Here is a 25,487-nt window from a genome sequence, read left to right on the forward strand (position 1 = left end):
AGGACCTCCCCTTAAGACAACCTTTTTAGTATTTGTATGTATTTGTATGTGTACATATAATCTTTATATGTTCTTACATGATACATTCTTTATGTTTGTATATAATCGTTATGTTAAGATTACATGTATATGTTATATGAACTATGTTACATATAATTACATGTACATTATATTTTATTAATTAAATGTTGTTAATTATAGTTAATTAAGAATGTATGTCATTAAATATAGTTAATTAAGTTATTAAATAGAGTTAATTATTAAGACATTAAATATAATTAGATTAAATATAGTTAATTTAAAGGTTAAATATAGTTAATTAAGGTGCATGTCATTAAATAGAGTTAATTAAGTCATTAAATAGAGTTAATTATTAAGACATTAAATATAATTAGATTAAATATAGTTAGTTATAGTTAATTAGGTTAAATATAGTTAATTATAGTTAATTAAGACATGTCATTAAATAGAGTAACTAATTAAGTCATTAAATAGAGTTAATTAGTAAGATATTAAATATAATTAGATTAAATATAGTTAATAGGATTAAATATAGTTAGTTATAGTTAAATAGGTTAAATATAGTTAATTATAGTTAATTAAGGCATGTCATTAAATAGAGTTAATTAAGTCATTAAATAGACTTAATTATTAAGACATTAAATATAATTAGATTTAATATAGTTAATTAAGGCATGTCATTAAATATAGTTAATACATGATCTACATTAAATATAATTAGACTAAATATAGTTAATTAAGACATGTCATTAAATATATGTTATATTTTTATGTACATTGACCATTAAAATTATATAGTTAATTACACTTAGATTAAGGCATTAAGATGAATAACTATACATATACATGTAAACTTGAATATTGAAAATATGAATAACATATATAGAAACATGTGCATAACACATACATAAGTTACATAAAAGATGAAGACATCAAAAGATCAATAAAATAGACGTCTACATTAAAAGATCAATAACATACATGTGCATATATCTGGAGAATATAATGTACCCATATTAAATGTATAAAAATAGATCATGTAGATCAAATGTCTGGAAATAACATATATAAAACATCAAAATCTTCATATAAGCATGTATCTCGAAATAACATATAAAACATCATTTAGTGTCCATGATATAAACATGTATCTAGAAATAACATATAAAACATCAAAGTGTCCATATAAACCATGTATCTGAAAATAACATATAAGACATCAAAGTGTCTGGATATAAAATGTATGCATATGGAAATAACATATAAAACATCAAACCGTCCATATAAATATGTATCTAGACATAACATGTGTGTAGTAAAATAAAAGGCCACATATGATCTAATCAGCTACATCCCCCCTCCTGATCCTGGGCCTTGTCCCCAAAAGGGTCTATCAGCTGCATCTGAACCCTGTGTCAAATGATAACAAGTGAGCCATTTAATTATGTGTACAGACAAATTATATCAAGATCTACATGTATATAAATCAAATATATATATATAAATTGTAATGTATACCTGGGACTCACGACGTGTAGGATCTGTCGGCACTGTCTGCAGATCAGCAAAACGTAACATACTATCAGTCAAACCTATAACACATACACAAACACACACATATAAATTAATTTAAACATATAGACATATTATTTACTATAATAAAAATAAATCTAAACATATAGAGATATTTACCGTAGCATTATGTAATGCTCTGTCGATCTGACTGATATCTGAATCATGTAATGAAAAAATAGTATCAACATCCAAGTCAATAGTGCGGCCCTGATCTGAAAGCATGGAAGTAAATAGACCAGGCTGTATGGTGCCACTGAGATCCTGAGTAGGGGGGGGTGCTGTAGGGTCCTGAGTAGCTGGGGCTGGTGCTGTAGCCTGGGCCTGTGTAGCAGTAGGAGTAGTAGAAGGTGCAGGAATGTCCTCCTGCCTCTGTGAATCCTCTGGGACTGTTGTACGTGACAAAATATGTCTAATCTGAGAGCTCATGTCACGAAGTAGAATCCTTGAGAGTGTAGATAATGCTCGATATGCATCTAAAAGATCAGATGCTAAATATGATGCCAAACGATGCAATGCATCCACCTCTAAGACTGCAAAAATGTCTACAGGAGAAGGTATGTCTGCAACTCCATAATCATCATCAACAGGTGTGCTAGATGATGTAGCTATGGGAGCAGTACCTCGAGACCGTAGCATATATCAACTACATCGATCAGAAGAAATCTCGTGTAACTGTGTGGTGACGGTGGCGATGCTCGAAAAAATCTGTGTCCTAATTGTGTCATCAGGAACACTCTCACCTGCAGTAGCCATCTGTGGACCTCTCGGCATAACCAAAAGGTTTGGACCCACCATTGCCCATTTGTTAACAGGCGCAGGAGTGTCCGCGGGTCTAAATCTATCAGAAAGTCTCCCCTGACCCTGCCCAACATGCTGTGGATAATCTGTATAGTCAACATCATAGTGTAAATGAAATTATGCAAACAATTGTTTGCAGAAATATAGGGGGAACTCATCCTTCTGTGGCCATCTATGATGAGTAGCCAACCAACGAGGATACATCAATGGTGCAACGAGTGGATCATTACACTTCGTCGCAGAGTAGCCTCTGACTCTGCGACGATGTGCATAAGATGGAAACATGGTTTTCACCATGCCGGTGGAAACCTCAATATCAATCTGTGTGTACTTCACAGTGCCAGTGACACTGCGAGATAAAGAAGAATAAAATGTCTCAATGCTCATATCATCAAAAGGGTTGTATGATTCAACTGTCCGAATCATACAAAATAACTCCTCTCGCATCGCTATAACCTTCTCCCTATTAGGGAGGGTGGTAGAAGAGGAAAGCGAGCTATCCAAAACCTGCATAGCATGAGATAATCTCGCCACTGTATCTCTAAATAACTATTGTCTATCATGGGTGGAGGTCGCTCTACGTGCTGTACCAGACTCAACATTCTGACCCCCACCACGAACACTGGCATCCCCTGAGGATGCAGGAGCACGATCCGCAGAACCGGATGCCATAGTGTATATATGAAAATAAATATGAGAATATGAATGTGAAGCTACAATCTGAGTGATAAATATCTAGAGATCTGCACATGCAATATATATACAAATATAAACATACAAGTCTATTTAAATTAAAATAATTAAAAGTTAAATTTAATTTGAAACACATGTACATATAAATACACAACATTAAATGTATGGTGCTAAATGAACAATCATGTAACATACATATGTATTTTAAAATAAATTATCTTAGAGACCATATATAATGTACATTGTAACGTGCTCATGCAAATGTGAAAAATAAATATTCGTACATGTACATGTATATGCAATAAAAATAAAATAAAATTTCTTGATTAAATGATAACTAAGTGCACACATGTACATACATGCAATAAAAAAATATAATTCTTGACTAAAATCTAAATTTTGATGTAAATGCTTTGATGATTATGGCCCAGAGTGTAGATGACAGTTAGGACATAGGGATAGAAAAATTTGTTACTAGATAAGTAAATGAGTTTAGTTAGCAAATGTTAATTTACAATTTAGAACTCATGACTTAATTTACTAGTTTGAATTAGAGTTAAGAATGTTAATAAAGTAAATGGGATATAGTTTTATTAAGGTTGATAGTAAGGTCAGTCTATTATGTGCTAGTTTAAACATATGAATACCTATTACAACCTATAACAAACGTAATGACCTAGTAGGAGTCCCTAGGTCCCCTTAAAACATATATATGGATAAAAATACCTAGAAATGTATCATGAGGTCCTATGACGACTCCTATGTCCCCTTAAGACACACATGTATGGATAACGTATTGAAAAATGCAGTTGACGTAAGTGATCAAGTAATGTGTTGTTTGGTAATGTAAGACTCATCATTACCTGAGAATACCTATTATGTGCTAGTAAACATATGAATACCTATTACAACCTATAACAGATGTAATGACCTAGTAGGAGTCCCTAGGTCCCCTTAACATATATATGGATAAAAATACCTAAAAATGTATCATGAGGTCGTTATGTGTCATTTGGTAATGTAAGAATCATCATTACCTAATAAGACCTATTATATCCTAATAATACATATTAAGATTTATTAGAACCTATAAAAAATAGTATGACCTATTACGACTCCTATGTCCCCTTAAGACACACATGTATGGATAAGGTATTGAAAAACGCAGTTGACATAAGTGATCAAGTAATGTGTTGTTTGGTAATGTAAGACTTATTATTACCTGACAATACCTATTATGTGCTCGTAAACATATGAATGTACCTATTACAACCTATAACAGACGTAATGACCTAGTAGGAGTCCCTAGGTCCCCTTAACATATATATGGATAAAAATACCTAAAAATGTATCATGAGGTCGTTATGTGTCATTTGGTAATGTAAGAATCATCATTACCTAATAAGACCTATTATATCCTAATAATACATATTAAGATTTATTAGAACCTATAAAAAATAGTATGACCTATTACGACTCCTATGTCCCCTTAAGACACACATGTATGGATAAGGTATTGAAAAACGCAGTTGACAAAAGTGATCAAGTAATGTGTTGTTTGGTAATGTAAGACTTATTATTACTTGACAATACCTATTATGTGCTTGTAAACATATGAATGTACCTATTACAACCTATAACAGACGTAATGACCTAGTAGGAGTCCCTAGGTCCCCTTAACATATATATGGATAAAAATACCTAAAAATGTATCATGAGGTCGTTATGTGTCATATGGTAATGTAAGATTCATCATTACCTAATAAGACCTATTATATACTAATAATACATATTAAGATTTATTATCTAACCTATAAAAAATAGTATGACCTATTACGACTCCTATGTCCCCTTAAGACACACATGTATGGATAACGTATTGAAAAACGCAGTTGACATAAGTGATCAAGTAATGTGTTGTTTGGTAATGTAAGACTCATTATTACCTGACAATACCTATTATGTGCTAGTAAACATATGAATACCTATTACAACCTATAACAGACGTAATGACCTAGTAGGAGTCCCTAGGTCCCCTTAACATATATATGGATAAAAATACCTAAAAATGTATCATGAGGTCGTTATGTGTCATATGGTAATGTAAGAATCATCATTACCTAATAAGACCTATTATATCCTAATAATACATATTAAGATTTATTATCTAACCTATAAAAAATAGTATGACCTATTACGACTCCTATGTCCCCTTAAGACACACATGTATGGATAAGGTATTGAAAAATGCAATTGACATAAGTGATCAAGTAATGTGTTGTTTGGTAATGTAAGACTCATTATTACCTGACAATACCTATTATGTGCTAGTAAACATATGAATACCTATTACAACCTATAACAGACGTAATGACCTAGTAGGAGTCCCTAGGTCCCCTTAACATATATATGGATAAAAATACTTAGAAATGTATCATGAGGTCGTTATGTGTCATTTGGTAATGTAAGAATCATTATTACCTAACAATAACTAGTTGTTAAAATGAACATCATCAATATCTAAGTGTGGTTCATTCGGTTAGTAGAGGGCCTATGTTATGGTTAGAATGTGGTATGGGTTATGATTGTAGTTAATATAAGGTTATGTTAGAAGGTATATTTTTGTATATTTTAACCTAATGTTTTTGTATATTTTAACCTAATGTTTTTGTATATTTTAACCTAATGTTTTTCTACACTTTTAACTAATGTTTTTCTATATTTTACTCTAATGTTTTTCCTAATATTTTTCTACACTTTTAATTAATGTTTTTCTACGTTTTTATATCATGTTTAACTACATTTTTGCTAACAAATTAATTTAAATACCATTATTAAATAATCTAAAATAATTTAAATAATTTAAACATATTAAAAAATAAATAATTTAAAGCATTCCACTCACAAAATACGTAAAAAAAAACTATTTTAAGTATGATTAACATCTACTAATCAAAAAATACGTTTAAAAACTATTAAAAAATAGGGAGGGAAAAACCACCAACCAGTTACGGCCGAAACCCTTAATCCGCTCTCCAAACATTCATAAACCGCAACAGTAACAATGATAGTCGCTAGAGGTTTGCGTAGAGTTTTATTCCATTTTTGAGTTTCGGTCGTAACGCTTTCGGTCGAACTGATTTCGGCCGGAACGGTACACACCACGTAGGCGCGCGAAACCGCCACATGTGTACGACCGAATCCGTTACAGCCGAAAGCGTTCCGGCCGAAACGGTACAAGATATCACAAAAGGTGACACAGGTTTGTGCTTTTACCCCAAGACAAAAATGCAACAAAGCAATAACTAGATTAGTGCACTAATATTATTTAACAAACTATAGGGAATAGTAGGACATGCAATATATGTAATAAAAGACCAAAATATAAATATTTAGTCATAGCGGACGAAAGTGAGATACAACTAGATTCAAAAAAAGAAGTATCCACAAGTTGGTGATAAGTAGGACTATGTTGTGACAAGCCACTAAATAGAGGCATCTACCTATACTTGTTTTATCCCATATTCTAGCCTTACCATATTTTCTCATTTTACCACCTTTATGCTACACATGATTAAATATAAATAGTATGTATTTAATTGAATTTTGGGGTAAAATGTGAAAATTAATTACTATATTATATTCACTAACAACCCATTGTCATTTTAACATTTAAAAATAATTTGCATCATTCTATTGAAGGAAGGTAATCACCAAAAATATCATTCACCTCACAAAAAAAAACTTTATTTATACTTTAATCTTTTTCCATTCTATTGTGGTCTTTTAAGACAAAAATAAACTCTAGGTCTTGTGCACAACTTATTAATATATTGGTTATGGTAAATGAGTGCAAGTTAAACAAGGGGCGCAAGTTACAAAGCTTTTTTATTCTTAAATATGATATAAACATTCTAAAAACTAGTGAAAACAAGTGATTGAAGGCAAATATTAAGTTAATGGTATTTGTAGATTTTGAAAAGTCGATGACTTTATTTAAAGGGTAAGATATTTTGAGTCTTAATTAATGCTAAGGTAAATGTTTTAACAAATTAATCAAAAAATATTTTTTATTCTACTTTTAAAAGTAAGGTTGAGCTTGATTGGAAGAATAATACTTATAGCAATACAAATACTCTATGATAACAATAATTTGAGAGAGATTTGAGAGATAAAGTGAGAGGTTCTAAATGAATCCACTGGGGATCAAGTCTTTTGAGTGCAAGGCTCTGACAACACAAGGGATGACAACGACGGGATTGTGACCCGAACGATCTTGTGGGTATGCATACTCTTCAGTCATTGTCTCTAAGTTGAAGAGGTTTCAGACATGAATGGGCTTGTATTAGGTTCCTAAAATGTTTCTGTGGTCCATAAGTTACTACTTCAACTCTCGACAAAAAAAACAAAAAAAAGAACAACATATTCTATGAAATTGTTGTAATTGATATAAATGCATTCACTCTTAAACTATTAGTTGTTTTATGCATTTGAAAATTCAACCTTGCTTTCAACCCTACAACTATGATACAATTATAAATAGTTATGTTTCTTTGCAGGTTGCACCCTACATTTTAACCTTACGCAGTATCCCTAAGTATATAGGCATTGTGTATATTCTTTCATTTGTTTCACTTCCTATTTAAATACACATAATCTGCACATTTGTATTCGGATATATGAAATAAATAGGATTGAAATTTGTGTGGGAGCAATAATTAGTGTTAGATTTCAATTGTAAGAAATGTGTATAACAAGGGCTACCTTGTGTGCAATTGAAGTCCATATCTTAAGTAAAGATGTAGGAGAAACTATTGGTTGGAGTAGGAAGATAGGGGAAGAGGACAATGGAGTTTTCATTTGTGAAAGAGGGAACTTGCAGGGTACTAATTAGTTAGTAGTCATTATAGAAGAAAATCAAATAGAAGATGTAATATAACTATAGGAAAATGAGCAATAAACAATGAAAAAGTTATATATTCCATAATTATCACATATAGAGAAGTAGGTTGATCCTCCAATCTCGACTGGATTAATGTAGATACATTTTTTTTAAAAGTGTCTTGAAGTTAAATTTTTGTATTAATATAAACATTAAAAGTACAAGAAGATGCCTAAACAGGGAATTCATATTTGTGATGACAAGAATAATGAACTTGAAATTATCTCCAGATTTCAACTTATTCTCAAATCATATCTGCAAACAAAACATTGAGTAGAAAGTCGCACATATAAACCATTTAGATTTTTTATGTTCTCCAAGTTGTAAACATGATTGGCAAAATGGAAACTAGAACTACACAAAATGGAAACTAGGTTAGCAAAGTAAAAAGTATAATTTTATATAGAAAGCCTAGTAAGAAAGCAAAAATGAACAACATTTACAATTGGAGTTTCTAACATGTAAACATGAAAAAAAACACAATCCTTACAAAGTAAATGTAAGGAGAATGCCAGAAGGTGACATATCCGATAAAGCCTAGAGAGACAATATTTGCACTCATTGTTTCTCGAGTCTAGTCATTTGAATGAAGAATGGAAAACATAGCGTTAGAAATAAACAAACTAGCAAAGAATGGATCCAAAATTATGGCACAAATTATGTTATCATCATCATAGTTAGAACCTCATGTTTTCCATATGCAGCTTGCCAAGTGGAAGGAGAGATGTAGCCAAGTAAAACTTGGAGCTTCCCATCCTAGGACAGCTATGGTAGGGAGCTTATTTTTTCTACTCCACCATGCATTGTTGGGGCCAAGTGGGATCTCTTGCATATGAAGGTCTATGCACAATTAATTGTTTTGCCAAAAATCTCCACTTGTCTCAAATTCTGTCATTTCTTCAATTTGCAATGGAGTTTATGAGGCTTAAGCTTTATCTACAACTAATATATTGCAAAATTGCAGATCTTCAACATTACAAATGAGAAATCCAAAGAGTTTCCCCTTCCTTCATCATGGCAATCCCCTTATCCATGTCCTGAAATCCCCTTACCCTGTGTCCTCCTAATTAGGTGGTGGTCATGAAACTCAAGAGACAACTAGGCTTGCAGTATACTAACCATTGCACAGCTAGCTTTCGTTCAAATATGTGTGGACATAATGTGTGCAATTTGTGTATGCATTTTTTTTATGGAGGTTCAGCTTTTTTCACCTCGCCTCTTTGGTTAAGAATCAAGGACTGAGGGATACCCATTCCACCAAATTCGCTTGGGGCATGACCCTAGCCTCATCCCTTTTAGATGTCGAGGGCCTTGCACTCCACAAGACTTGATCCCTGGTGGGCTCTTTGTGAGCCTTTTAACTTCACCAGTAGACCAAGGGCCCTTCAAGACTGTATGCATATTTCAAAATGTGTATATATTAAGAAACTTATTTTCCTATTATCGAGAAGGAATAATACGATTGTGTACAATGGACATACTTAATCTAGGAACAATATTGTTCATCCTCAAATTCCTAAAACATAGGATGTTTTGCATAGTTACAAGTATATATTTTTCACCATGTTTCCACTTATTCAACTTCATTTTTTTTATTACCAACAAATGAGAAATTGCGATTGTTATAAATTAAATACATATATCATGGGGGATTTTAGAGATGAATTTTCTATAGAAGGGAAATTTTTGATGAATAATATCTAGTGCTCTCAATTTTTTTATCAGAAACGTGGATGGTTTGCTAATTTAAGTTGGAGTTGATGAATTTAAAAGTGCACTGCTAATTTGTTTTAGTGGAAATATGAAACGAGATTAGAGCATTTGCAATATTGGATATCAATGACTCATTTGGTGGGAATTTTGGTTTTTACAAGTGGATGAACATGAAGAGAGTGAAGAAAATGGGCACAGGGCTATAGGTTAGGGCATATATATATATATATATATATATATATATATATATATATATATATATATATATATATATATATTTGTTTGGGATATATAAATTATGCATGTACATGTTTCCATAGTGTGTGTCTAATGGTCAAAGGATATACTAAATAAATATATGGATGCTTTGTATAGATGGGCCAAGGACTTTCATTTGTTTTGCAACTTAGTGCTAAGAGGAAGTCATTTCGAAAAGGTTGGTGCCAAAAATTGTGATGCTCAAATGCAACAAGGGCTACAATGTTCTTAGGGCGTAATTGATGGTGTCTTTTCACATGTATATTTTTGTGGTTTCAAGGGGTGTGCATATTGTTTATGCACATATCCTCTTTCAAGCCAGGATAAGCATGGGGTGATTGCATGAGAGGAGGGAGAATATTGTACCTCCAGGCATGGAAATATTGTATCTTCAAGCATAAAAAACACTAATAGTGAGTACTTCAATGGAGAGGGAATGGATAGCTTCTATCGAAGATTTGATTAATATATCCCCAACATATGTATTTGGAGAAGCCCTAAAGCCCTAAAATTGAAGTTGTTCAACATTGCTATTTGGAAAAGGCCCAAATTTGAAGCCAACACTTTTCTAGTTTTAAATAATGATCAGAGGAGTTGTCCAACTACTAAGGGTATGGAAAGAATTACATGTAACATCTATGAAAGGTTAAAGCTTCAATGTGGAGAGAAATATATAATTAGAAGATCTAAGACGTGGAATAGATGCTCACAAGGCTACAAAGAAATGAAAGAAATCATTTTTGGCTGAAATGGACTTGTTCTTTATCTAACATGTAGAAAAATTAGTGATCTATTTGGATGACTATTGTCAAATATGAAAAATTGTTGTTTAAATATATCTCTAGATCACTTACATATTTATCTTATGTGATTGTGGATCCATTCTAGTATTTAAGATTTTGACTTAATAAAAAATTTAATGGTAATCCTGAAATATGTTTTGAATCTAGTTTGTTGTTTGAATATATCTCTAGATCACTTACATATTTATCTTATGTGATTGTGGATCCATTCTAGTTTTTAAGATTTCAACTTAATAAAAAAATTAATGGTTATCCTAACATATGTTTTGAATCGAAATTAGATAGTGTGATTGAAAGTTTGTCAATAAGGGGAATATACCTTAATTTAAATTTAGTAGAATCTAATTTCTAGGATTTTACCTCCAAAAAGATCTATGGTTTTCTTAGTGTTGTATATTTTTTGAATTTAAGTCAACATTGTGTAGTTGGAAGTTTGCTAATAATTGAGAAAGTCTTCATTTGATTACTCTTACAAAATCATATCAATATTTAAATATGATAAAAAATAATAAATAAATATGAAAGAAGCATTCTAGCTATTATAATAGTCTTTGACTATTATGATTTGAGTGTTGATAATAGAATACATTAATATTAACATCATTTTAAAAAAAATTATAACTTCCAAATCTCTTAACGTATAAAAATTTAAAATATGTTCCATCAAATAACACAAATTAAAACACATAAATTCTTTTTAAAAATTAAATTTATTATTTTTATTAGTACATAAAAAATAAAACTTGTGACAATTAGAGTATCACGGGACTTGATCGGCTCTCTCCATATCTTAAAACTTTTTCAAAAATCCCATAAATCCATCATCCTCATTATTGTGTGAAGTGCAAGACAAAAATAGAATTATTTTTTTTGGTATAGAACAAATTGTTTTGCAATTTCATGTAAAGATAGAATCCACATGCCATTAGATCAATAAATAAGCATCTTATGAAGCAAATTTATTAATATGGCGTTAAGGTGTAGATTGATCAATGAGAATCGAATGTGCAAGTAATTTAAGCATCTTCGAGCAATTCTAGCAATTATATTTAATTAATGCTTGCTCTCCGAGCTCAACTGTCTAAGTAAATTATTCTATTTAATGTCTCTCATATCTCAATTACGTTAGTTAAGAATACTTAACTAATATTTAGTTCCTACGTGTAAAAGGAACATAGAAGGACTAAAAGTGTTCCGATAAGAATCGCTTAATGGGTGAGGATTCAGGAAGTATCTGAAAGACAAAGCACTAGAGATGCCAGTGATGCCATTTATATCAGCCAATACATCAATTCTAAGTTTCTATGCTATTGTTGTTAAGTGCTAGAGTCATGACGGTTTGACAACTGTTCCAGGAGGATACTTATGCTTTCACACTATCTGTTATCCAAGAGTTGCGTTGTGCTGGCCTTCAGCGCTCCCAACTCTAAATTCGGCAACTTTCCAATGTTATCAGGGAGGTTGTTTACGCTTGTTGGTAAACAGATTTGTCACAGTAGAATTTGCCCAATGGAGTGTGTGGCAAACCATTCATAACAGTTGGATAGACCCTTGGTATGCGGCCTTTCTCTGCGTTTGGAGGTGCAGCTCCCTCGTATGATATAATTTTTAAAGGATTTTTCGAATAAAGAATCTAAAACTAAAAGGTGAGAAAGCTCATGATGACAAATGCACCACACGACTCCAAGGCTTTTTCGAACTACTAAATTAAAATCGCTAATAACAACAATCAAGATCTACGCTTGAAAACTATTACTAGCACAATGCTGATCCACAGATTCATAAACATCTACACCATACCGTGAAAATACTCACTACAAAGAGAATCAACATTTCTAACAATTTAGATTTGGAAGAAAAGAACTCGAATTGCACATTCCTTTATTTTCTTGCACCAAGAACTGGAGAAATTTTTTATTACAAAGACAAAATTTGTACATACTTTCCAAATATCATCTCCTAATCAAAATTTTAGCATAGTGTTCCCTTTTTCCAAAACCAAAAAATCTCTTTACAAAGCCAATAGATATTTTTATATAGACATAGAGGTTAATAACTACCTCTTCGTGATTAATAACCACCTCCAAAATACGTGATTTTGGAGAAGTTAATTAACTTTACAAAATTGAACTTAAACATCCCCTGAGACTCAAACTCTAGACTTCTTCAATAAGAATATTGAATAATCAATCTATAAGTCCCTTTTTGATACATGAACTCCTTATTTTAATTATGCCACTTCCTTAATGAGTACATATCCAACTTGCGTCCAAGAAAACGTGCACATGAGGTATATACGTGTCCACCAAATATATTCACTTTATGTCCACGGTCTCTCCGATTGCATTTAGAATTGCCGAGCATCTCGTTCTTCCAAGATTATGGTCCTCGTTGGACGAGCTCATTTAAATACTTGGTGCGTGGTAAAATTTGATCAAGCATTGAGCATGATTACTTTCTTGAGCTTTTACAAATGTGGTTCTTTATAAAGTTCCTCCAACGGCTCCCAAAACATCCTTTGAGTGCTTCCACTATGACTCGGGTAGGAAGGATGGCACCTTGTTTGTGTCTTCAAATGGAATCATTCTACTTTGCTGCTCAAGACGGGCTCGTGTTCAAGGCCTCCAAGATTGCGAAGAAATTTAATACTGGCATTTCAAGCACTCTCTGTAGTTTTTAGCTGATGAGGAGAGTAGTTTCGCACACTTCAACTGGACTTCCTCGAGCCTTGGTGTGCTCTCCATTTCCTCTATATTGAAAATTGGTCACAATGTTTGCACCCAAGCCACAGAACACTATTACACTGGATGGCAAACTATCTGTCTGCAGGGTGGTTGATATTGCCTTAAGGCACTTCTTAGATGAAGGAATTGAAAGCTTACTTGTAGCATTTGTGTACATAGAGATGGCAACTGCAGCATTAATAAAACGACAGCATCTTCCTTTGTCTGGACCAAAGCATGCAGAGATTACTTCTTCGAAATCTAGGTTGCCAAACTCTATAGGGCAACCATTGTCGAAAATTCTTTCTTTTGTACTTGGAATGGTTCCCATGTCACTTATAAATTTCTCTGCACGCGAGATAGAATGTGAAGAGAAACTTATTGAAGCTGCTCTGCGCCTTGACTGCGGCTTCTTCTCATACGCCTTGATGCGTCATATCTGTCCAATCGGTACTTTTCTCTTATGGAATGCCTGAAAATCATATTTGATGCGGTGGAGAGGGAGAGTTGAAAGTCACCTGTGTATTGGAGGTTGAAGAATTATATTAAACAGTTCACATCCGGGGTCGTCTTGGCTACTTCAATGTTTGACCATCCTTCAACACTTGGGAATACTGAATGTCGTCAACCTACTGGATTTTCAATCATTAGATAACATTATGGTTTGGAAATGAGGACGGGATTATTGCTCATGTTTGCAGATATTCTAAGGCATGTGCTGAGAAGGGTACACTGACCACAAGCTGGAAGTAACACAATATATCAGACGGATCACATGTTGATCTATGCTTTCATGCCATGTCAAATGACTCATACGCTCAGAAGACATTTCAACAAATAGTTCACATGCATATCTATGTTTCCAGATCTCGTATTTACGACTACAAGCAGTATGTCAAGCAATTACCAACCAATAAAATGCCATTTCTTCAAATGGATCGTAGGCTTCATCATTTACTCGGCTTTGTGAGTTCTTTATAAAGAAATCTTCTAATACACCAAAACCATCACAAAATGTGGATTTCTGGTTGTCTGTATGTTGGTAAACAGATTTCCAAAATCCGTCAGTATGTTACTTTTCTTCTGTAACCTTTAATATGCCTTTTATTTGAGCACCCACTTTGAAGAGGTTAAGAAAAACGTGTTTTTGGAGGCTATCATTAACCTTTTGAGAGATTAAGAAAAACGTATTTTTAGACATTATCAATGCTGTATCAGCTAAATAACTCTAAATTATGCAGTTGGGATAAGTTGCCAATGTTACGAGAGAGGTTGCTTAAGAGTAGTCCAAAACTTGTTGCTTAAAAGTAGTCCATTATAATCTTTGCAGCTGTGACAGGTTGCCAATGCTATTAGGGAGGTTGCTTAAGCTCCCACACCCTTCCAAGTCTAATCTTTGCAGCTGTGACAGGTTGCCAATGCTATTAGGGAGGTTGCTTAAGCTCCCACCACATCCCAAGTGTAAGCTTTGCAGCTGTGACAGGTTGCCAATGCTATTAGGGAGGTTGCTTAAGCTCCCACACGCTCTCAAGTCTAAGCTTTGCAGCTGTGACAGGTTGCCAATGCTATTAGGGAGGTTGCTTAAGCTCCCACACGCTCCCAAGTCTAAGCTTTGCAGCTGTGACAGGTTGCCAATGCTATTAGGGAGGTTGCTTAAGCTCCCACACCATCTCAAGTCTAAGCTTTGCAGCTGTGACAGGTTGCCAATGCTATTAGGGAGGTTGCTTAAGCTCCCACACCATCCCAAGTCTAAGCTTTGCAGCTGTGACAGGTTGCCAATGCTATTAGGGAGGTTGCTTAAGCTCCCACACTCTCTCAAGCATAAGCTTTGCAGCTGTGACAGGTTGCCAATGCTATTAGGGAGGTTGCTTAAGCTCCCACACCATCCCAAGCATAAGCTTTGCAGCTGTGACAGGTTGCCAATGCTATTAGGGAGGTTGCTTAAGCGCCGACACCATCCCAAGTGTAAGCTTTGCAGCTGTGACAGGTTGCCAATGCTATTAGGGAGGTTGCTTAAGCTCCTACACCCTCCCAAGTCTAAGCTTTGCAGCTGTGACAGGTTGCCAATGCTATTAGGGAGGTTGCTTAAGCGCCGACACCGTCCCAAGTGTAAGCTTTGCAGCTGTGACAGGTTGCCAATGCTATTAGGGAGGTTGCTTAAGCTCCCACGCCGTCCCAAGTCTAATATTCGCAGCTGTGACAGGTTGCCAATGGTATCAAGGCTAAGTGAAATCCGGGGAGAGACAGAAAGGCAACCATTTAATTGAAGAATCTTGCAAATGTTATCCAGAATCCTAGAGTGACGTCGTTTCTTGACTGTTAAATTCTTCAACCTTAACCATTTCAAACTCAGGGGAAGCGGCATAAATAGCGCGTCCCTTGACATGCATTCAATGGTCAGATTTTCCAAATGGAGATAGTGAAGCCCATCCGTATAAACCATTTCAAGACTTTGTGGATTCCCTCCAATGATCTGAATTCGGGATAAATTGTTGGACACGGTGCACAAATGGGTAGGCTTCTACCTGCGGGTTCCCTGTTTCTCTTTCTCAGCGATAGTTTGCCCCATATCTCGCAAATGGTCATGCATCTGGAATAATCCATCATCATCAATCTTTATCAATAGTTTCATGGACAGATTAGACACAGCAGTGTGTACCTTCATGAACAAGGATTCCCAAAAAACAATGGGTAGTGTTTTATCTTCTCCAATAAAGAAGCAAGCAATGTCTACAAATATCTCCTTTTCTTCATCACCGAGGGCATTGTAGCTGATATAAAGTTTATCAAAAATTTCAGAATTGTGAGTTATGTCCCGAAGAGCTTCCTTCCAGCAATCTTTGTCATCCTTCTTGTCATAGAGTAAGGATCCAATCACTTCCAATGAAAGAGGATGCCCCTGACAAGCTTCCACTATTCCTCTTGACAGATCTTCGTAGCCGAGACTTGGAGATGCTCTGAGAAATGCATGCCAACTAAATAACTGAAGACTTTCTTCCATCTCCAATCCACTCATCTCGTGGATGCATTGCTCTGGAATCCCACCAGCATTGAAGATATGTTTGTCTCTAGAAGTTATTAAAACTCTGCTACCACGGGCCAACCAATCCCCAACCAGAACATCCAATTGTTTAACAGCATAAACATCATCCAGAACAAGCAGCACACGTCTTCCTCCCAAACGATTTCCGAGCTAAGTAATGCCCTCGTCAACATTGTCCACTTCTGCATTACAGTTGGCTAAATCTCTGAGAATCTTTTTCTGCAATTTGGTAAGGCCTGAGGCCTCTGCAGCAGTGGTGCGGACATTAGAAACAAAGGAAGCGACTTCAAAATCTGCATAGAGTTGATTGTACACGGCCTTGGCAACTGTGGTCTTACCAATACCCCCAATACCCCATATTCCTAGTTTAGTTACATCATCCACTGAATTGAGATTTAATTTCTGAATGAGAACATTCTTGACGTTCTCTAATCCCACTGGATGCTTGGCAACTTGTAATGGCACTCTGTCTAAAGTCTTAATGAGGTCATTCACCACCATCTTTATCATCCGAGCTTCGAAGCTGCAATGGTCAGAATAGGTCAGTGCAGATTGCAAATGTCTTAATTACCTGTAATTATACTGCTTTGTAGGCGGCCCAAAAAAAAGTCCCTATTCTTTCCAATTATTTCATCTAAAAATTATTTGAGTAAAATATACATTCAAAATTTTGTGACAGAATCAAATGATAAAATTTAATAACATGATAATGCAAAACCAAAAAAGTTTAAGATTTAAAAATTATATGATGCTTAGACAAATAAAAATAAACTACAGATTTATTAAGTAAAATTTATTTTATATTTCTTCGGATTTGATGATATAAATTGATAAGAAAGGGTTGATTAAATATATAAACGTACTAAGTAAACTGAGAGGTTTTTTATTTTTACAATGACATCAACTTAAACTTTTTTGAAAAAGTAGTGCAACGAATTCTTTTAATTAGTTGAAGAAATCTGTTTAAGAAAAAGTTAGTCAGTTACAAATGCATTGAATTGAAAGACAAATGAACAACAAAATAGAGTGAGGAATAGACAGTTTATTGTGAGAGAGTTGTATAGGCTCAAAAACTTCCAGGAATGTTATTTCAATTTTTGCTATGTTTTTCAATTTTCTTTTCTTCACACAGAAGAGTGAAGTTGTTTTGGTAGGATGGGGCATCTTCTAGATTTATCATACTGGGAACTCACGTTCAGTGAATGCTTATATTCTTTTTTTGCATCAATACATTTATGGTACAATAGGCATGGAAGGCGGTTTGGTTGGTACTCAGCATGCCCAACACTGGATAAAATATATAAAGATTTCTAAGTGTGGACAATAATCAAAGATCTCACACAAGATTTTGAGGATTTAGGCAGGCAATGTGACCCAAAAGCATGGCTCCGTTGCAGATGTGTAAATGTTAGATATGGTTCAGTACATTTGCCCATTCTACTCTATATGAATTGTGTATAAATTTTCATAAATGAGTGGAATTCACACAATTCCTTTGATGTTCATGGAATAATTAAATAATCAATTAAATCAAAAATATTTTTTCAAATTTGTTTTTAAATATATAATGAAGTCAGACAATAGTTTACAACACTGTATATTGTGAGGCATCTTGGTTCGAATCTAATGGAATAAAATAAAATAAATAATAATAATTAATTAAAATACATAATAATCAATCTTGACTTCAATTTCTTATCAATAGACTCTTAATCTATTAATAAAAAGATTGAAGAAATCAAAAAAATCTAAAATAAAATATAAAATAATAGAATAATTTGTACTTTATTCAAATAAACTATACAATCTGTTATCCGTTTTCATTTGATTAATATAAATATCAAAATTGTAATATCTAGTAGAAAAATTATTAAAAATTTTAAATAGAAAAATAAAAAATATATAAATAATTTTCATATAATTAAAATTTAGTCAATAGGCTTTTGATTCGAGTTATTTTAACATCGCTGTAAAACTTTATAACTCGTATTCAAACATAATTGATTAAATAGATAGACATCTGTCCTCCCTCATTCAGCAGCCATGAAATATAATAAAGTTAAATTATCTAACTCATTTATACATAATTAACTAATTAAAGACACATGTTTTCCATTGTTCAGCTGCCATGAACTAATAACCCAAATTAATTGGATTACTATTATGTAGAGACAAAACTATCAAAATTATGTAACAGCGAATTGTTAAACTATTATATACTCGTTTCTTTCATTTAACTAACTTTACTCCAACTTCCTTCCCTAAGGTGCATCCAGCGGCAAGTGTGAAATGGTTTAACCAAAAAAAATCACAAAAGCAAGCAGAAAGTGAGGTTCATAACTTACCCCTCTGTTAAATCCATCGACCAACCCGAGCGTTTACAGATCTCCAGAAGGGCATTCTTCCACCGCTCAATCTCTTCCTTTTCGTACCGATCTGAATGGCCGCGATGCGTTTGAAATGCTGGGCAATAGGGACTGTTCTCCTTCTCAGGATATCTGACATTAGTTGGATCCACATAATAAAACAGAGGAATTATCAGAGCAGGTGTCCTCAACATTTCAGCAGCCTCTCTGAGACACCAAATCGATTCTGCATAGCGTCTGGAAAATATGGGAATTCGGATGGCACTGCTCTCTATTGCTCTTTCCAAACTCTCGTCAATGAGTTCCCCCTTTTCCAATTTGTGAGAGTCCAGGAAGACACTGAGTCCTGCCACGGAGAGGGCTTCGAATAGATGGTCAACCAGAGTCTTCCTCACATCTGGTCCCCTGAAACTCAGAAACACATGATACCTCTTATCACTTAATTGGAAGGCAAGTTTAGTAGAGGGGGGCGGGTATCGGGGAAAGGATTCTTCAGAAGTGGATGCAGAAAAGTGCGTGGTAGTTCTAGAAGTGGATGCCATGGAAATGAATCAAACTGAACACAGAATCGATAAACGACGGAAGCAATGGAAGAGGGTTTCTCGTTGAGAAGGGGAGGGCAATAACTAGGCAGAGAAAAAAAATGCAAAAGCCTCTATGCTGAGGAAAGCAAAGTGAAGTGCAATGTATAGGTTATAGGCCTCGAGCAGAGAGATACGGACAAAGACGATGTGACTGGACGCGTAAATGAGGTTGACGACAGCCCGTGTTTTGAACTTAAGTTTAATTTCCACACGCGCATGGACCGTTTCAAACGGCACCGGCTACGGTGCAACATATTTGCACCGAGCCGCTGCCCGTCTACGCACCTAGGCTGCCCACACCGTGATGTCCTTTGCTGACAACACAGTCAGTAAATAATTCATCCTGTCAGCGAAACAATGATTGCCATGCAATTCACTTATTATAGCACAGAATATATTCTGTTTTTTCTAACCAAATCTGATTGCCATGCAATTCACTTATTATAGCACAGAATATATTCTGTTTTTCTAACCAAATCTTTTATACATTTTAAGATTTAGTTTAATATCTAAAAATTTAAAAATTATAGATAATAAAAATATTATTATTTTTGTTTAATTTCAGATAATTTCAAACTTAAAACTATTAAAATAATAAATTCATTTTAAAAATGATAAAATATTTTTTATTGAAAACTTATTTATAAGTATTATTTCATAATTTTTTAGTTAATAAAAATAGGTAATATAAAATTAGTATTTAAATGATGCATTATAAAGTTGTGAATTAAATCATTATTTGAATAAAAATTAAAAGAGTAATTATTAAACAAAATTTCTTCTCCATGTGTAGGACATCATCTCTTGATCGATAGAGTGTACATCAAAATAAAAACAACTAATTCCTACAAGAATGTTTATTGAATTCACAATCAATATGTTCAAAGCTCATATATGTATTTTTTCTATGAATTTATATTTTAATTTGCTAACATTACTTTTGTCTATAATAAAGACCAACCAAAAATTACTCTATAGGCAGAAAAACTTGTTGAAAGTTATTCCAACATGACAATAGTAAAAAAATTAAACCTAATCTAAAATATGTGGGAGCAATCATGTATCTTTGGGTTTCCTTCAAATTTTAGTTTTAAGTTATAATTTAGAAAAAAAATAAAATAAAATCTTTTTCATAAATCATAAGATTTTTGTTTTATTTATAAAGTTGTAAAGATTTTTTTTTGTTATTTTCATGTTTTAATTATTTTAAAGCTTTAATTTGATTTGTCAACCATTTTATCAAATATTATAATGATAATTTTATTTTTTTTTAAATGAATTTTACTTTTACATTTAAGTCTTGTTTTAATTAAATTGTAATATATGATTAATTTTAATTGATTATTAGGCAAGAGCCTACAACACAATGGTTATTTGTGAGCCTCTGGTCTTGGGTTCAAATCTACTTGCGGTCATAGAAAAAATACATATACGAGCTAATTAGTGTTGACGATTAAAAAAATTAAATTAAATTGATTATTCATAAATATCTATTTTTTATTATTATTCATAACATTTTAAATAATTTGAGTGTTAAGATAAGGATACCGATTTACAAAATATTATAATAACAAATTTTAAAAAATAAATAAATTTACTTTTAGATTTAAGTCTTATAAAATATATTTTAGTTTTAGTTTTAGATTTAGGTCTTGTTTTAGTTCTAAATTCCAATATATATCTAGATTTAATTTAGTGTTCATAAATTTATCTTTTATATTATACATAATATTTTAAATTTATTTATTTTTTATTTCATAGTTAGAATTGTGATTAGATTAAGGTTTAAAAGTTTCAAATAAAGGATTAATCATAGTTAGAATTATAATTAGGGTTCCAATTTTTATTAGAGTTGGTGTTAAGGTAAGAATTGAGATTACATTAAAAAGTATGCTTAGTTTTGTGATACTCATAGTAGGATAATGGGTTAGGATTGTGTTTACAATTTGAACTAAGATTTTTTATTAAAAATACACCTAGTCTAGGCTTACCTATTGCACCTTATTAAAGGTGCAATTTCCTAGTTTTAATTATGATTTAAACACAGTTTCTATGTTAGTGGTTATGTTTAATGATTTGAATTTTATTCAAGTTTTTATATATTGAAATAATTATATTATTGATATTATATTACATATGTTATTTTATTTTCTATTAATTATTATTAAAGCATAGATACAAATAGTTCAAACAGTATTAAAGAGGATCACAACAACAAAATACAAGGTTATGTCAATAGACCTTTGGTCGATTGATGGTGAAGTTGAATGGCTCACAAAAGAGTCCACTAGAATCAAGTCATCGTGCGTCTAATAATTTTGACTAGTATGAAAATTTATATTATATAATGCTTAATATATCTAATTGATTAAAAAATATTTTAAATATTATTTATTTTAATATAATATAATAATAAAGTTAAGATCTAAAACTTATTATTCAATAAACTATTTACAACTAAATAATATATATTTTTATCTTAATTCTAAATTTTAAAAATCATCTATGATTTTTACCATTACCCTTGCAATTAAACCATTTAATATTTAAAAATTGGAGTTTAATTTTTTTTTAAAATTTATCTAAAGTTTTAATTTGTTGTCAGCAATTTAAAAATAAGTAGTTGCACGTTTCCATGTTAGAGGGACAACACATATGCAAATATTATATATTTAAAAAAAATTATAATTTTTACACTAAACTTTAAAATATATGAAAAGATTTGATTAAAAAAAATAACCCATGGCACGACAAGAGTCATTTCGTTGACAGTAATTTTGCACGGCAAGAAATATTTGGCAGACTGTGCCGTCAGTGAAGGACAGCCCAAGGTGCGTAGATGGGCAGCGGCTCGGTGCAAATATGTTGCACCGTAGCCGGTGCCGTTTCAAACTCCTACGTTGAAAGACCATTTCAAACTCCTCCTTTTATGCATATTTTATACATGAGATGATCCGTGATTTATGTGGAGTGTGGAGGGAAGGAAGGTGCTAACGTCCCAATCGGAAGGGCACGTATCAAGGAAGTGTGGATTTGAAGAACACGAATTCGAAGTGATTAGTAGGTGTGATGAAATTTCCATGTTTATATTTCTATGTTTGAATGAATAAACGAAAGAAAGATTTTGATAATGTCTAAAGGCTGAGGGAGTCTATGGGACCTGTACATAGCACTCACATCTATAAGAGGTGAAAATCTAATCTAGTTGTGAACTTTTGACTAACTCGTCTTTCTTTCAATGAATTTTGATAATCAAGTTCGTTGTTCTGCTCGACTATTTTTCCTCAAATAAGTAGTTCAAGTTTCTTTTCTCTAGCATACCCAGATCTGATGTGTCAATGTACGTTGGACATTCTATGACAAAGTGTTGCTCCATCTCCACAACCCCCATATCACAGAATAAGCATGTTATGTCTATCCAATCTTATTTTGGAACCCACCATATACCTGTTTCACATCTAGCTAATGAGAACTAGTTCCAAGCTTAGCTATAAGCATTTTTTCTCTCCATTTAATAGGTGCTCTTATATAAGCATTTTCATCATGACTAGAGGTAGGATTAAATTCTTTAATATAGTAAGAGTTTTTCTGCCCCTTGTGTATTGTCAACATGATATTACAAAAAAATTCCATAACAAAATTCTTTATTTCTTCATTACTAACCAAGCATGTATGGACATTAACATCCCATTTTCGCATCCACTTGTCATTTGGTTTCATCCTTGTGCCTTTTCTTTTGTCAATCTTTTCTTTAGTGACTAGCTTAGGCCATCAATGACTTTCCAGACCTTGAGTTTTCTTTAAATAACTTAGCATCTAAACCAATGCAACTACTTCTAAGGAAAAGAATCAGCCTCAGCCAATAAGATCTCATAAGGCAACGTAGTCTTGGTTTTGAGACTGTTGATAATGAAGTGCTTTTGAATTCTTTCCATCTGTCTCCATTTCTGATCGAACATACTGTCATGTCTAATTTTCAAGGCAAAATGTCACAACCCACTCCATCTCATACCAAATAACTCAATATTAAAATGCCACCTCGACTAAAACAACTAAATTATTGCTTAAAATTAGATTCAAGCAAAACTAATTTAGTTATTCATTACAACCAATGAAACCGATATCAGAAGTTAAAAAAAAAAATAATTACAAATATTGTTTTAAAAAAATTAAATGAAAAGATCTCTCAAACGGATTGTGGGGGGGAGAAAGGTAGTTAAAGACTCAAAAAACATTTGTGAAAGGAGGCATAAGCTCATGGGATGGAAACATGGGAAAGCTGGGGAAAGGGAAGGTGTCACTTCTGGAGTTTTCAATGTCATATTATGTAAAGTCCTTTTCCCGCAGATTCGTTGGTCATACAACACATTTGTTTGGATAAGCCTTCATCATTTTCCATTGCGAGATCCGAAATGGTGGACATTCAGATGGGAATGGCTTCAGGGCTTTTGTTGAGTTCACATGAGGGCCTCAGGCCAACTGTTTCAGTTTGCGGATGGCTTGCATGTGCCCCTCTTAAGCGAGTCCTTACAGCAAGAGCAACAATTGTTGTAGCTCCAAAATTCTCCACGCTTAAACCCCTAGGTGACCGTGTGCTTGCTAAAATTAAGGAAGTGCCTGACAAAACACAAGGGGGAAACATTGCTTCCTTCCATGGAACAGAATAAACCTTAGGGCAGCGAGGTAGTCACTGTGGGTGTTGGCAAAGCAGCTAGTAAGAGCAACTTCAACTATTGGTTAAGGTATGCAACTTATTTGTGTGATTAGGGGAAATAGAACACAAATTCTAGAATATTTTTGTAGCACATTTGGGCATGCTTGTTTATTTACATTTAGGGATTATTTCATAGTAATTTTTGCAATCCTTCCTTGGAGACTTTAAATGTGGCTTAAGTGTCAGTGTTTTCCATGCTTTTACTCAACTACCAAAACTAATGGGAATCATGGACAATCATTTTTCCCGCATTGCAAGTTTTTCTTTGGACTCCTTTCCAAGACTATGTTTTTCTATTTTTAAGCTTCCTCAAATGCATGCATCTAGTTGTGCATATATAATGGATTACTTTGTAATTATGTGCTAGGATAGATATTTTAAAAGGCGTACAGTCCCACCTTGGCTTAAAAGATTTAGAGAATATAACATCGAGCATGTATGGTTGTACATAGAAAGCTCAAAATACTATGTATGAACTGAGTTATTTCAATCCACTAAATGAGAAATCCTTATGAACGAACAACAAATAGGACACTTTGAAATAGGTTAATTGTCAAAACATACTTGTCTTGAAATTCTATTCATTCTAATTGCTATCTTATGTTTGGGGTTCTATAAATGGCTAAATCATTGATTGTAAAATAATCAATAGTTCATCTTACAAGTGTACTTTGGAAAGTGATAACTAAGGAATAAACTAATTAACAATTGTTTAGTGATTATTGCGATTGGTATTGCCATTTCTCAATTACCATTTTATATTGCATAAGATTCTCCTTACTCTTAACAAGTGTTTTCATTGTGAAGAATGATTAGATGGGATATTTTATTAGAGGAAGAGCATCCTTTCATATTTCCTTGTGAACTCCTTTATGATGGTTTTGATAACAATGTGTGTGAAGTATTGGGAAGTTAAATCTATTTTCATATGAAATTGCTCAAGGGAAGATATACTTGCATTAACATCTTTCAAAATTATATCCTAACAATGTGTTGAAGGGTGTTGTATGTGAACTATTAGGAAAAGGTAGGAAATAAATATGTTGTATTTGTTTTTCTTTATTTCCACCTTCATGTTGTAAATTCAGGTTAAGTGTTTGGGTGAAACTATGTAATGCATGTGGTTTACATGATTATAATTGTGGATTTCAACAATCCAATCTTGTCCATATTTTAGGGATAATGACTATATAGATATCAATACTAGCATTTATTGCACTTGCAATATTTAAAATACCATTAAAAAAAATGTGT

The 25,487-nt window shown here is 33.0% G+C and overlaps 1 pseudogene across 1 annotated transcript; it reads right to left on the minus strand.

Annotated features, from left to right (window-relative positions):
• Positions 1 to 12,813: 12,813 nt before the first annotated feature.
• Positions 12,814 to 19,612, minus strand: LOC149555597 (disease resistance protein L6-like; annotated as a pseudogene). The gene is made up of 2 exons (XR_016364524.1): positions 18,915 to 19,612; positions 12,814 to 17,092 (listed from the first exon to the last, which is right to left on the minus strand). The product of XR_016364524.1 is annotated as a disease resistance protein L6-like (transcript).
• Positions 19,613 to 25,487: the final 5,875 nt, after the last annotated feature.

The sequence above is a fragment of the Cupressus sempervirens genome, chromosome 5, assembly GCF_028749045.1.
Source record: "Cupressus sempervirens isolate cs-2001-9-10 chromosome 5, ASM2874904v1, whole genome shotgun sequence".
NCBI classification, from domain to species: Eukaryota; Viridiplantae; Streptophyta; class Pinopsida; order Cupressales; family Cupressaceae; genus Cupressus; species Cupressus sempervirens.